Raw genomic sequence first — 11,641 nt, 5'->3', positions numbered from 1 at the left:
GTTTTGTCGGGGTTCGATGAGGGCGCAGTGCCGCGCTCCGAATCACTGCGCGCATCTCAAGGAGCCGTCGCCTAGTCACGCCTCCTTCGCACCGGCCATTCGGACTCCGCGGCGAGATGGCGGCGCCGCCGTCCCATGCAGAGGCGCGCGCACATTTTCGCGACAAATTTCTCGACTGGTGTTGTCCGCGGGGTGTTAAGGTGGGACACGACAGCGGCTTGGCTCACGCCGCTGGTGTTTGAAGTAGGAGTCAATGTACAAGCATTCAAAGAATACAACGAACTTCTAAGGTATCGAATGATGGCTATGATGCAAATATATCAGCACTGGACCGGAGAGCAAGCTACCAGAGATTTCCAAGCTTGCTTCTAAAAGCACCTCCGCCACACTCACGTGGAAAAGCATCGCGCTCCACCCGTCCGTCTTCCCGCACCGCAGGTGGTCCGCGGCCATGGCACGACAGCCGACCCTCGCCGGGCTCTGCACGCTCCGGGCGGCTGCACAGTCGTACGACCGGACCCGGCCGGGCGCGTTTTCCTGGTGCCGTGACCAAGCGAGCGGACCAGCCCGCCTTCCTGCCTGACGGCGCGCGGGAGGCGGCACAGGCCGCACCGCCGGCGTCGCCCATGCACACACACACACGTCCGTGGCAACATAGTATTCGTCCTCAACAGCCGACGGCCTCATCTCAGTACAAAACGCGCGACACGGTCCGGGCCGCCCTCCGATCGGAGGAGCCCAGACAGCAGAGTCCGAGCCACGAAACCCAGGGGCGCCGCGCAACAGCACGCGCTGGCAGGATATGTCACGCACCCACACGTTACGGGAGAGGCCGCGGCCGCGGCACGCACGTAAGCGGGACAGCCGGGCGAGGCGCTGGCCGCAGCAGCGATAACGTCCATTAACAGAATAAACAACATGTTATGTACACGCACGTACATGCTTCGAGGGGTAAGATCATTGACAAAACAAGTGGCTTTGCTCTAAGAAGTACATGGCTGGCCTAGGGGAAAATGCTCACACTAAAAACTCGATAAGGCACCACTTCGAACGCGGTGCCGTGCACTGAACCCCTCAGCCTGGACTGTTATCTCGTGGAGCCGGCGAAGAGCTGGATTAGTACAAGCACCCTGTCTATCGCGCTTGCCGTCGCCACGTCACGCGCGGATCGCGGCGGACTCGCCAGCGCCGGCGCCCGGCCCTTGGACGCACGTGGATGACGTCAGCGGTTCCCGGCCGGCGAGCACTCCCAGCCGAGGAGAGAGAAAGAGAGCACGCTCCGATAAGACGCTGCTCCTGAGGCCGACGCTCTGCCCGACTCGGGACACCGCCCTCAGAGCGCCGGTCCTGTGCGCAGCCACCGGCAGGGTAGCGCCGGCCGTAGCGTAACACACGACCGAGGCGACACACGACGGCCGCGACGCGAGACGAGTCTTCTGCGCGGGGCCGTAGATGTCGCTAGCGGGCATCGCCGTCCTGCAGATCCTGAAGGAAATCTACGTGCGTGAACGGAAAGTGTCCGTGCTTTCCGTTCAACTCCCCTTCCCACTGTCCATTTATATTCATTTTGGTAACCTTGATGATATCGCCGACCTCCAATTTGAGCGCAGTCTTGTCATAAGCGTTGGGTACTCGCGCCTTGTTCACTCGCGCCTCCGCCGGCAGATCACGCTGGAACAAACACACAGGGTCGAAAAAGCATCAAAGCAGCCGTTGTCAGCAAAAATACCGCCAGTTCAAACTATCCACGGCTAGCTCCCTTCCAGCCCGATACATCATTACCACACGGTAATGAAAGTGACATGACATGGTAAAACGACGCCACGTGTTGACGTTTTGCACGCTTCAAAACCATTTCGAAGCGCGTGGCACCACGCAGACCATGCGTGGCGCCCAAACAAGCTGGGTGGCACCTAATCACTGCCGCTCACCGGCAGAGGGCCCGAAGCCATGAAGGCCGAACCTGCTGCCTACGTCCGCAGAGCTAGTTGGCGCAGTGTGGCTTCACCCAAACTCCGAGAAAACCCCTCAGATAACTCTATAACCCCGAGAAAAGACCCTGAGAGAGCTCTATCACTCACAGAAAAACCATCCGAGAGCTCTATCACTTGCAGAAAACCCCTCCGATATCTCTATCCCAACTCACCTGGAGGTTTATCTTTGGTTTTCCCGTCAGTTCCTTTGAGATGACGCTGCCAACGCTGGTGACACCCATGGACGGCTTGGAGTCTGACTCCTCGTACTGGAACGGCACACCAGCCCCGTCAGAACGCGCCCTCAGCGTCCCATTCGCAGCAAGGTGGCGCCCACACGGCAGACGGCAGCCAATGAGGAGGCATTGCCCCGCCGCGGCACCGACGCCGCGCCAGCCACCGGCCCCGGGAGCGGGTTTGCGGACACGGTGGCCTGCTTTTAAACAGGCTCTCCGGCTGGTGTCCTCCTACCCTGAGGATCACTGCCGGTCATAGGAGTAGTCCTGTCCACCAGGCGGGAGTTCCCGATAGGCCCAGACTGACGACACATGTACTGTATATACGCGTGCTCATGCGGGTGTTCTGCGAGACAGTGGCTTAAGCTGCTGCGAAACGGCGCCGAAAATAGAAATAGAAAAACATATGCTCCCCGTGCATAACGTATGCAGTTGTCTCTGTGTGAGAATATTCATCCTACCGGCATCAAAGGCTGTCTTGGTAGAGGAAACGAGGCCACGATAGAAAAATAAATACCACAGTTAAGGTGTGGAAAACAAGAAGAAAATCCCACTCATAATCCGCCTACTGTATACGAGTAATGCCCGGAGCAAGAATAGTACAATTCACGGACACAGAATGTGCCGCGTCACCGGAAGCCCCTAATAAAACTTGCATGCACTGTATCTATTCAATGCAGGATCGATATCCAAGCCCGCAGAACCGGACGTCTGTACACAACGTACCTGAAGACCCAAGTTCGCAAACCATGCTTCAACTATCCATGAGGGTTATTCTGTGATGAGCCGCCGTTTGCATAAACTGCTCAGGGTAAAAAAAAATTGAAACTCAGGCATCCACATCCACTACAATAATCCACATCCACATCGACTATAATACTATGCAACCACGCATAGTGTTTGCGACTGGCTATCACGAAACGAATAGCACGTGGCGTGCCATGCCGGGGGCCAAAAACACTTGTCTTGAATGATCACTCACAATCTACGCAATACCAGCATGCACTTCACAATGCAGAGGGTGTGCAGGTAGCTGGGAAGTGGTGGCCAAACAGCCGCATCTGAGCTCCGCAGAAACGCTGCGCTACACCAGGGACGTATCCGGCACACAGGCCAAGCACCGTACCTTCTGCACATAGGGCACCGGGATGGCGCCGGTCTGTCCCAAACTGTTGCGCGCCGTCCACCACTGCTCCTCGTCCTTAGTCACCACCGTCAGCACCTCACCCTTCTTAAACGGAAGGTCCTCAGCGTCCTGACGGAGCAGGCGCATTGTAAGCGGTCCGACAGACCACGCAGTGACGTAGAGCCCGCGGCGAACACATACATGCCAACACGCAATCTCGGCAACACCGCCACGGCTAACTGACATGATATCAGCCCAAGTCCGTTTTTCCTCGATCACGGGACGTCTGCCTCTGACATGACAATAGCCATGAAATACTGTAAAAATAATTATTTGAAAGGGTGGGGTAAAGCTTTGGACGACGTTTACCACGAACGAACTGGTGTTTCCGAGAGAAAAAAAAAAATAATTAACATAAACTGAGCAGTAGAGCACTCAATAAACTTGCCCAGAATGGCGCCATTTAGCGTGGTACACCATTGGCAAATTGAAGCTTGTACCAGGCTGCAACATGGATGACATTTGGCGCCCATTTCCCGCCATGAGCCACCAAAGTTTACGCGACTGCCGGTCTTGGTATGAGACGTGACCTACCCTGCCTTCGAAGTCGTACTTGGCCACGACCTTTTCTATCCTCTTTGGCGCTGGCCGAACCAGGGGGGTGTGGTGTCCAGATAGTGACTCTTATAGAAGGTCAAGAGGCTGGACAGGTCGGGGAACTGCTGGTCTCCGATCCGGAACATAGTCTGTGGAATAGTCCAGGTCATGAAATCATGGCCAGGTGGAGCCACTGTGGACAAAATGCCTGTTTGAGGGAGCAGCTGAATGTGATGCTCATCATAGGATGTGATAGAAAACAGCTTGCAAGACATTGCAAGCATAGCATGCCTGCAAGTAAAAAGCATGGTGATAGACAATGGATGACCACTTAAACTTGAGATAATGTGCACTACATACATGCCTATGATGTACTTCAGTGATGTCACTCGGAGTGTACTGCATGAGTGTCACACATCGGTGTTCTGATATGTCAAACAATTAGTGAAAGGTATGCTAATTATACTCGAGTAAATGAGAATATTACAACGATATACGAAAATGCAACACATTGAATAAGGGGGGGGGGAGGCAGTGTTGCCATTAAGAAAATTTGATGAGCAGTACATACACTTCAGTCACAAGTTTCCAGGCAATACCCGCGCCTGGCCATCTCTCTGTATCTTGTTGATGATGTAGTGGGACACCTTGTTGTCCTCCCTGACAACAGTACATAGTCGCCCTGGATACTGGTGGAGTCTCGCACCAGAAATACGCCGCCCTCACGCTCCGACATCAGCAGGTCAGTGGCATCCTGACGTGACATCTGGCCGAAGTACCAGCTGAAGCACGGACAGCATCATTTCAACAGCAGCAGAGGCATCCTGACCCAACATCTACCCAAAGCACTAATTCAAACATGGAAACACCTGGAAACGTCTGGGTCAACGACCGCAGGCAGATCGATGGGACACATCAGCCTGTGGAGCAGTACAGTTTGTAAGGTGAAGGCAGTCCAATCAGGACAATGTGACCATGTGCCACTGAAACAATATGAGGCACACTCAAGGGCAGAATACAGGATTACTGAAAGAACATGGAATATGCCAACCTCGATAGGCTCGTTACCTTGACCTGTCATGTGGATCCAATGATGCTGCCATGGTCCCCTTGAATCCCTCCTAGATCAGTGTCTGTGGAAACAAGAAAGCATGGTAAAAAGAGGGGAAGCAAAATATGCCTACTAACAAGGAAATTTCGACATCACTAGATGCACTAGCATTTTAACTGCATCATACTGTGTTTGTGAGGAAAGATGTATGAATTCTTTTCATTACACTTGACATGATGTTCAGAGCCACAATGCATGAAATGCAAGGTTATACGCGAACAGCAGTGTCTGGGGCAACTCACAGCTTAATGTATTTTAATTTTCAGAACTAGGTACATTCTAGGAATTGCCCAATATATGTCACTTTGAACCTACCAATCACAGCACCACCAGTGATTGATTACTTGCCAGAGAAAGTTGTCAGTTTGAAACATGGCCACTAGGTGACAATATGTTGGTTTTGAACATGCAACTCACAGTGAAGCACATGTAACTTGCATGGATTTCCTTGGCATGACATGGATTTCCTTGATTGTGGACTCCAACAATGAACCCATTACACTGTGTGCAGAATCATTCGAGTAACTGTCATGATTTAAGCAGCAGCACAAATCTGGCACAGAAAGGTGACAAGCAACAAGTAATCCCACCTTCCTAAATCTACAGTGCACTTGCACCAAACCCTAACCATACACTTATCAGGATTCAGACAGACAAAGACCTGTAGGGCACGTTATCGCCAAGCTCATGTGGTTTCTGACTAGACCTGGTCTTCGATTGGGATATGGTACATTTCGTGGCCCAGTGATGATCGAGCCAGGACCTGAAGAGGTTCAGGGACGCAGGCAGAACTACCTCCGAGGGAAGACTGTTCCAGCCGCTGATGGCGCGTATACGGTGGACATATTTGCGAACTCTGAATGATGCTCGCGGTTTGGAGCGCTTGCAGCGGTGGCCTCGAGTAGTCGCCAGCGCCGATTGAGAAACGAACAGGATTCAACTATATCCCTGAGTGGAGGAGCTGGTACATGGCTGCCACTTCTCCACGATGTCTTCGGTAATACAGCGAAGGTAGCTCCCAATGCCGGAGTCGTTGTAAATACGGTTTTCCATGGTCTTTGACATAATTTTAGTCCACACCGTCGCATCTGTTCCACAGGCTTTTGGTCCCGTTAATTAGCCCCCACATGATGTTACCGTGCTATCAGTGGAGTTTCACGAGGGCCTTGCACAACAAAGGTAACGTTTGTGCATCGACGTTCTAAAGGGATCTACACAATACGACAGCAGCTGGGTGGACTTTGAGACTGCGGAGGCTGCCTGTTTCCGAAATTTTAGGTAAGGGTCCAGGTGACGCCCAAGTCTCTCTCGACCAGTGTTGCTTCAAGATATGAACCCCGCATATTATATGTGTGCTCCGGATTCGTGAACCCAATGTGCAGAGCTTTACAACTTGATTTGTTAAATGGGAGCCGCCATCTGTCAGACCACTGGATGATAGTGCGAAGGTCTCGATGGAGCTCTTTAATTTCGCCAGCTGAAACTAGACTGCTGTATAATTTGGTGTCACCTGCAAATATTTTGAGTGAGGAGGTCACCACATCAGGCACGTCGTTTATGCAAATGATGAACAGGCGTGGCCCCAAGACTGAACTCTGAGGGGTGCCACTGATGACAGGGCCATTTTGAGTGAGCCTCCCTGATATCAAGCCTTGGTTGCCAGTCAGTCAGAAAAGCTCCAATCCACTGGAGCCATTCGCCGGACACACCGTTGGTTTGCTAAGGCATTTGTGCAGGAACAGAAAAGAAAGCCTTGTGAAAATCCACCTATAATGCACCAATTGGTTTTGCTTGGTCATTCTACTGCAATCCTCAAAGACTTCCAGTAGCTGACTGCTGCACGACCTCTCAGAGCGATCCATGCTGGTGCTGGTAGCTGCCCAGACGAGTTTAAGTAAGTCATCAATGGCCCCTGATGATGGACTCCAGGATCTTGCAAGGTATTGCAATCCACTGATGAGTCAATAATTTATGGGTGACTGTTGATCTCCCTTCTTTTGGACAGGCACTGGAGTGGCCCCAGGACCAAACCCTGAGGCCAGTTTCCACTCTCAGGTAAGCTGCCACACTCTAGGGGCTTTAGGAACAGAGCAGCCAGTGGAAAGTAGATTGTTTCAGCTGCCTCATATGGTATCCTATGGTATCATATGGTATCATATGGTATGCTAGGGTAAAGTCCATCAGGCCCACAGAAACTGGATGCTTTCAGTGTTCTTAGCTTTTCCAGCACCAATGCATTCAAAATTTCTACATTGTCTTACCCAGGTCTGTCATGCAGCCAAGATGATTCTGGGACAACTGAAGCATCCTCTTCAGTATTAACATCACTGAAGAATGTGTCTGGGATGCCGGCCTTTTCAAAGTCATTGCTCCTAATCACTGCATCTTGATCATGCAGATATTGATGCCTGTGTTAGTTTTTAATAGCAAGTTAGTGTACTGCCACACTTTTTGCCTTTTGTCAGATTTCATATATTCAGCAATGCATTTTTTAACTCACTACAAAAGCTTCTTGTGAGAATTCTGAAATCACTTCAATGCCCCATGAACTTAGCATAATCAACTACATCTTTTGATCAAGCATAGAGTCCTCCACAATGAGTCCTTTTTCTTCAGATGCAGAGCCCTCCTGTTTATGTACAAATTATTTTTCCTTGAACAAGTGCTAGCCCTGGGCTACACCTGTTAACAGTGTTATTAACACAATGCTTAAGGAGCTAACACCTTTCCTGCAACTGAGAATCCCTCATGACTGCCCAATTTCACTTCTCAGAGCATGCTATTCAGTTGCTCATAGAATGCTTGCCTCAGATCAAGCATGCCCTTGATTGAAGGAGATGTTGCATGCAAATAAGTGCCTTAAAATCCTGCTACTTGAAACAAACTCCAACCCTCCAGAGCCATTGCAGGCTAGATGATCAGGCTACACAATTTCGGTTCACCATTCCGTCCTGTTGAAAAGAAATTGGAGGCAAGCTAATATGCCCAAGTCTTTTATGATGAACTTGTGAGCCACACTACAACATGCACAGTATGCCAAACATGTTCAACATAGCAGGAAAATCACAGCCACAATTTCAGTGTGTGCATTCTATAAACTACACATCATAAGTGGAGCACATGGTCCCCAGTTCAGCATGAATTGCAGCATGTAAAGGAAATGCTTCAAAGACTTAGAATATTGAAATCATGCTTTTAATTGCATCTCTGAAAAATTTCACAAACAATATCTACCCCAAAATTTAGCACAATTTAGCACAATTCACTCAGCTGAGATTGCTAAATACATGTAACAGGTTCAGCGCATCAGTGTAATGAAGCTATCCAAACTAACAGATTGATCATCTGAAGACTGGCCTGTGAGTACTTGGGATAAATGTGTAAGAGCTATATTTACATGAGGGCTATAGGTGAGAAGCTGTTGAACTACCCCAAATTGAAGCTCATTAAAAATAATGATGGACTCAGGGTGCCAGCAAGACCAGGTAAGTAACTACCTGCTATAGCCATGACTGCAACCAAAACCAAACAAGCCCAAGTGAATAAGTCTTCTGTAACAGTAACATCCCAGTAAAAATTTCAGTGCAAGCATACCATCTGTGCGTGGTCATCATCTTCAGTGCATGACACCAAAGTTTCCAGGAATTATGTCACAATGATGATGCCACACAAATATATTCTACAAACATTTTTTCCTATACAAGTTGAAATTCAGAGAAATTTAGCCTGGCCTGTGTTTCACACATATGACTAATGTGTAGCACAGCTCAATCACATAGCGGTCTGGCATGGTGGATGGACTTGATGCACACTGGCCTGCACCCTCAAGTTTCACAAAAACATCCATACTGAGATCTGATATGATTTTTGCCCTCAGTCTGACATCAGAGATTGCTTCTTAGAGGAGATGAACTACTTGAAGAAAGCTGAGACATTACTATCAGCTGCTCACTCACATTCTAATCCTACATCACACATGAAAACGAACCTACCAAACTGGTGTCATTTAAACGTGATGAGCACAAATAAGTTCATTTCTGGCGGTGCACCAGCATGTAATCTGTACTGTAAGCTATGCTGGCGTGACGACAACATTCTAGGCCGGTAACATCCACTTGAAATCCACCGTATCTACCTACACAGACATACCTAGGTGGAATAGCTGCGGTTGACAGCGATGGCAACAGCAACGGCCTCTCCCACCCTTATACGTTCATTTACCACCAAATGCGTCCAAAGCCAAACCCTATCACACGGACGTCACTGCCCCTAAATCAAACCAGAAATAGTGTACAAAATACAGAAATGACGCAGATCCGACGTGCACAGAATTTGGTATCTTTTGTAGACATCGGGAGAGGAATAGCATTCGTTTTGAGGAATTCCCTTGCAGCTAGCATTCTTCAGCCCTGCAATAATTTACACAATATAGCAAAACTACGGCATTTAGTTTATTAAATATTTAAAAATTCATTTGTGGGTTTCTATTTCCATAATCTTGTTAGACAGCTAAGTTTTTCTTAGCTACCAAGGTTTTCTCCCTTATGTATAGGGATATCTTCGCTCACTGTTTTAGTCATTCTCTGTTATGCTGAATACTCGGCAATCATGGCGCCTCCGCCGGGCACTCAGGATGAGCTAGGTAATGCATTTGCTTATTTACCTGGCATGAATGTGTGCGACAAGTGGGTAGGAAAGTCTTGGAGACCCCTTTTGTGCAATGATAGGAAGCTGGTGAACCACTTTTATGAGTAGGTTATTGTGAAATTCGTCGTTGACGGTCAGAGACAGTACTGGCGCGGCTTGGGACTTTGTGTATCACATGCAGTTCACTGCAAGATTTGCAGGTCATGCATTGTTTCGCTCATTTTGCATCCATAGTTTTACTCACTTATCTGAGTGACCCAGTCTTAGATGGCTATGCAACATGGTTTTGTTGTCTAGCAAGTGGAAAATGTGATTGTTACTTATTATTCACACATGAACTAAGTCCAAATGCATCAAGTGGACAGGTTTTCTGGGATCAGAGCCCATGCTGGGCATTGTTTTTATAAACTGTGTCACCACCACAACACCATACAATCATGGATTTCCAGTTGAGTAGAATTTAATTGCCAAGCATTTCATGCATTATTGCTCGGCACAGTCCGCTGACCACCTGACCTTGTGTGGCTACTGCCATTGACTGAGATGCAGACTCCACCCACTGCACTGAAATGCCTATGTGGCTATGCTTTACTGAGCCTAAAGTATGCATGTATCAAACTGAGGCTAGACTAAATTGTGCTGCCATATAGCCTCAGCAGCTGAGTGCATCATAAAGCCCCGATGACTAAATTGTGCTGAATTGTCTAGCCATTTATCATGGAGAAATCTTTGGGCAAGGCTCCTGCATGAAATAGCCTTAGCAACATCATAATTCCTTGAAGCAGTGACTTCATTTTTCCTGAAATTCCTGGTTACCATGTGCCATTCTCAGATTTGCTCCACTCAATGCAGGCTGCTATTGCTACATTAGACAAACTTGGCATCAGGTATATTTTTTGCAGTGTGGCCACCACTCCCACACCTTCTCAGCAAGGGGCAAATGATGAGTGTTTAAGTCACTTGAACCTTCCCACTCTATGATAGGTAGGCAGGCAGCATCACATTGAGCTCCAGGGGTGGGCAATGCATTTACAGTATATTTAGACACTGCACATTACATAGTCTCCCCTCATTTGTAATTCCAGTTGGCTTATGGCATGAAAATTAGGTGGGAAAATTCATAGGAGCAATTCTGTTATGCAGCATTATAAAGAACAGGTGACACAGTTGTGTTGCCATTTTTGGAAAACAATCGTTGAAATGTTTCAACATTGTTGTCAATAAAAAGTTGTTTTCTAAAAATAAATGCCACATCAAAAAGGAAATATCAGGAGGTACCTTTTGGAAGATGTAAAAGGCTCGCTACCTATAATGATGCCTAATCTTCAGCAAGGATGCCCATGATGCTCATCACTGGTATCAAGATATTTGCCACAACTCTTTGTGCTGGTTTGTGATGAGACTGCTGGAACAATAAGTATAGGTGATGTTTTGTCTCAGTGATGCACAGGGTGGCTCAAATTAAAAATGAATTTTACATGCATCAAATCATGGTGACAAAACATACTGCACATGGCTTTGTTGGTGGTCTAGGATGCAACAGCTGAACCTGCTGCAGGTGGTTGATTGCCTGGTTGATTGCATGCCCATTCACCCCATTTTGAAATCAGCAAACTGTTTTTTTAGGATTCGATTATTTCTAGGAATTTTTCATTGGGAATGTGAGTTGGAGTGGCAAAAATCAGCTGCTCAATCAGACCTTCTGTTAACCCCTATCTGTAGCTGCTTCTGATCTGGGGAAGGTATTGTACTGGACACTAAGACACTGGTTGTACTGGGCACAACAACCAGAATAGGCTTATTTTAGGCTGAACTGACATGAATGGCCAGTTGCAAGGGGCCAAGCTGGGAAGGGCTAGCTTTGGCTGGCATGTCACAGTATTGCACAGGATGGAGAATCCTAGGGGATTCTTTTTGGAGGAAACACTAGAGACAAAATCACTAGTAAGGG

General features: G+C 48.3%; 1 pseudogene; it reads right to left on the bottom strand.

Annotated features, from left to right (window-relative positions):
• Positions 1-951: 951 nt before the first annotated feature.
• LOC119108944 (adapter molecule Crk-like) lies at positions 952-9,296 on the bottom strand (annotated as a pseudogene).
• Positions 9,297-11,641: the final 2,345 nt, after the last annotated feature.

This window comes from Pollicipes pollicipes, unplaced genomic scaffold (assembly GCF_011947565.3).
Source record: "Pollicipes pollicipes isolate AB1234 unplaced genomic scaffold, Ppol_2.1 Scaffold_7097;HRSCAF=8413_pilon_pilon_pilon, whole genome shotgun sequence".
Classification (NCBI taxonomy): domain Eukaryota; kingdom Metazoa; phylum Arthropoda; class Thecostraca; order Pollicipedomorpha; family Pollicipedidae; genus Pollicipes; species Pollicipes pollicipes.
The sequence above is the reverse complement of the archived record's forward strand: the minus strand, read 5'-3'. Positions and strand labels throughout refer to the sequence as shown.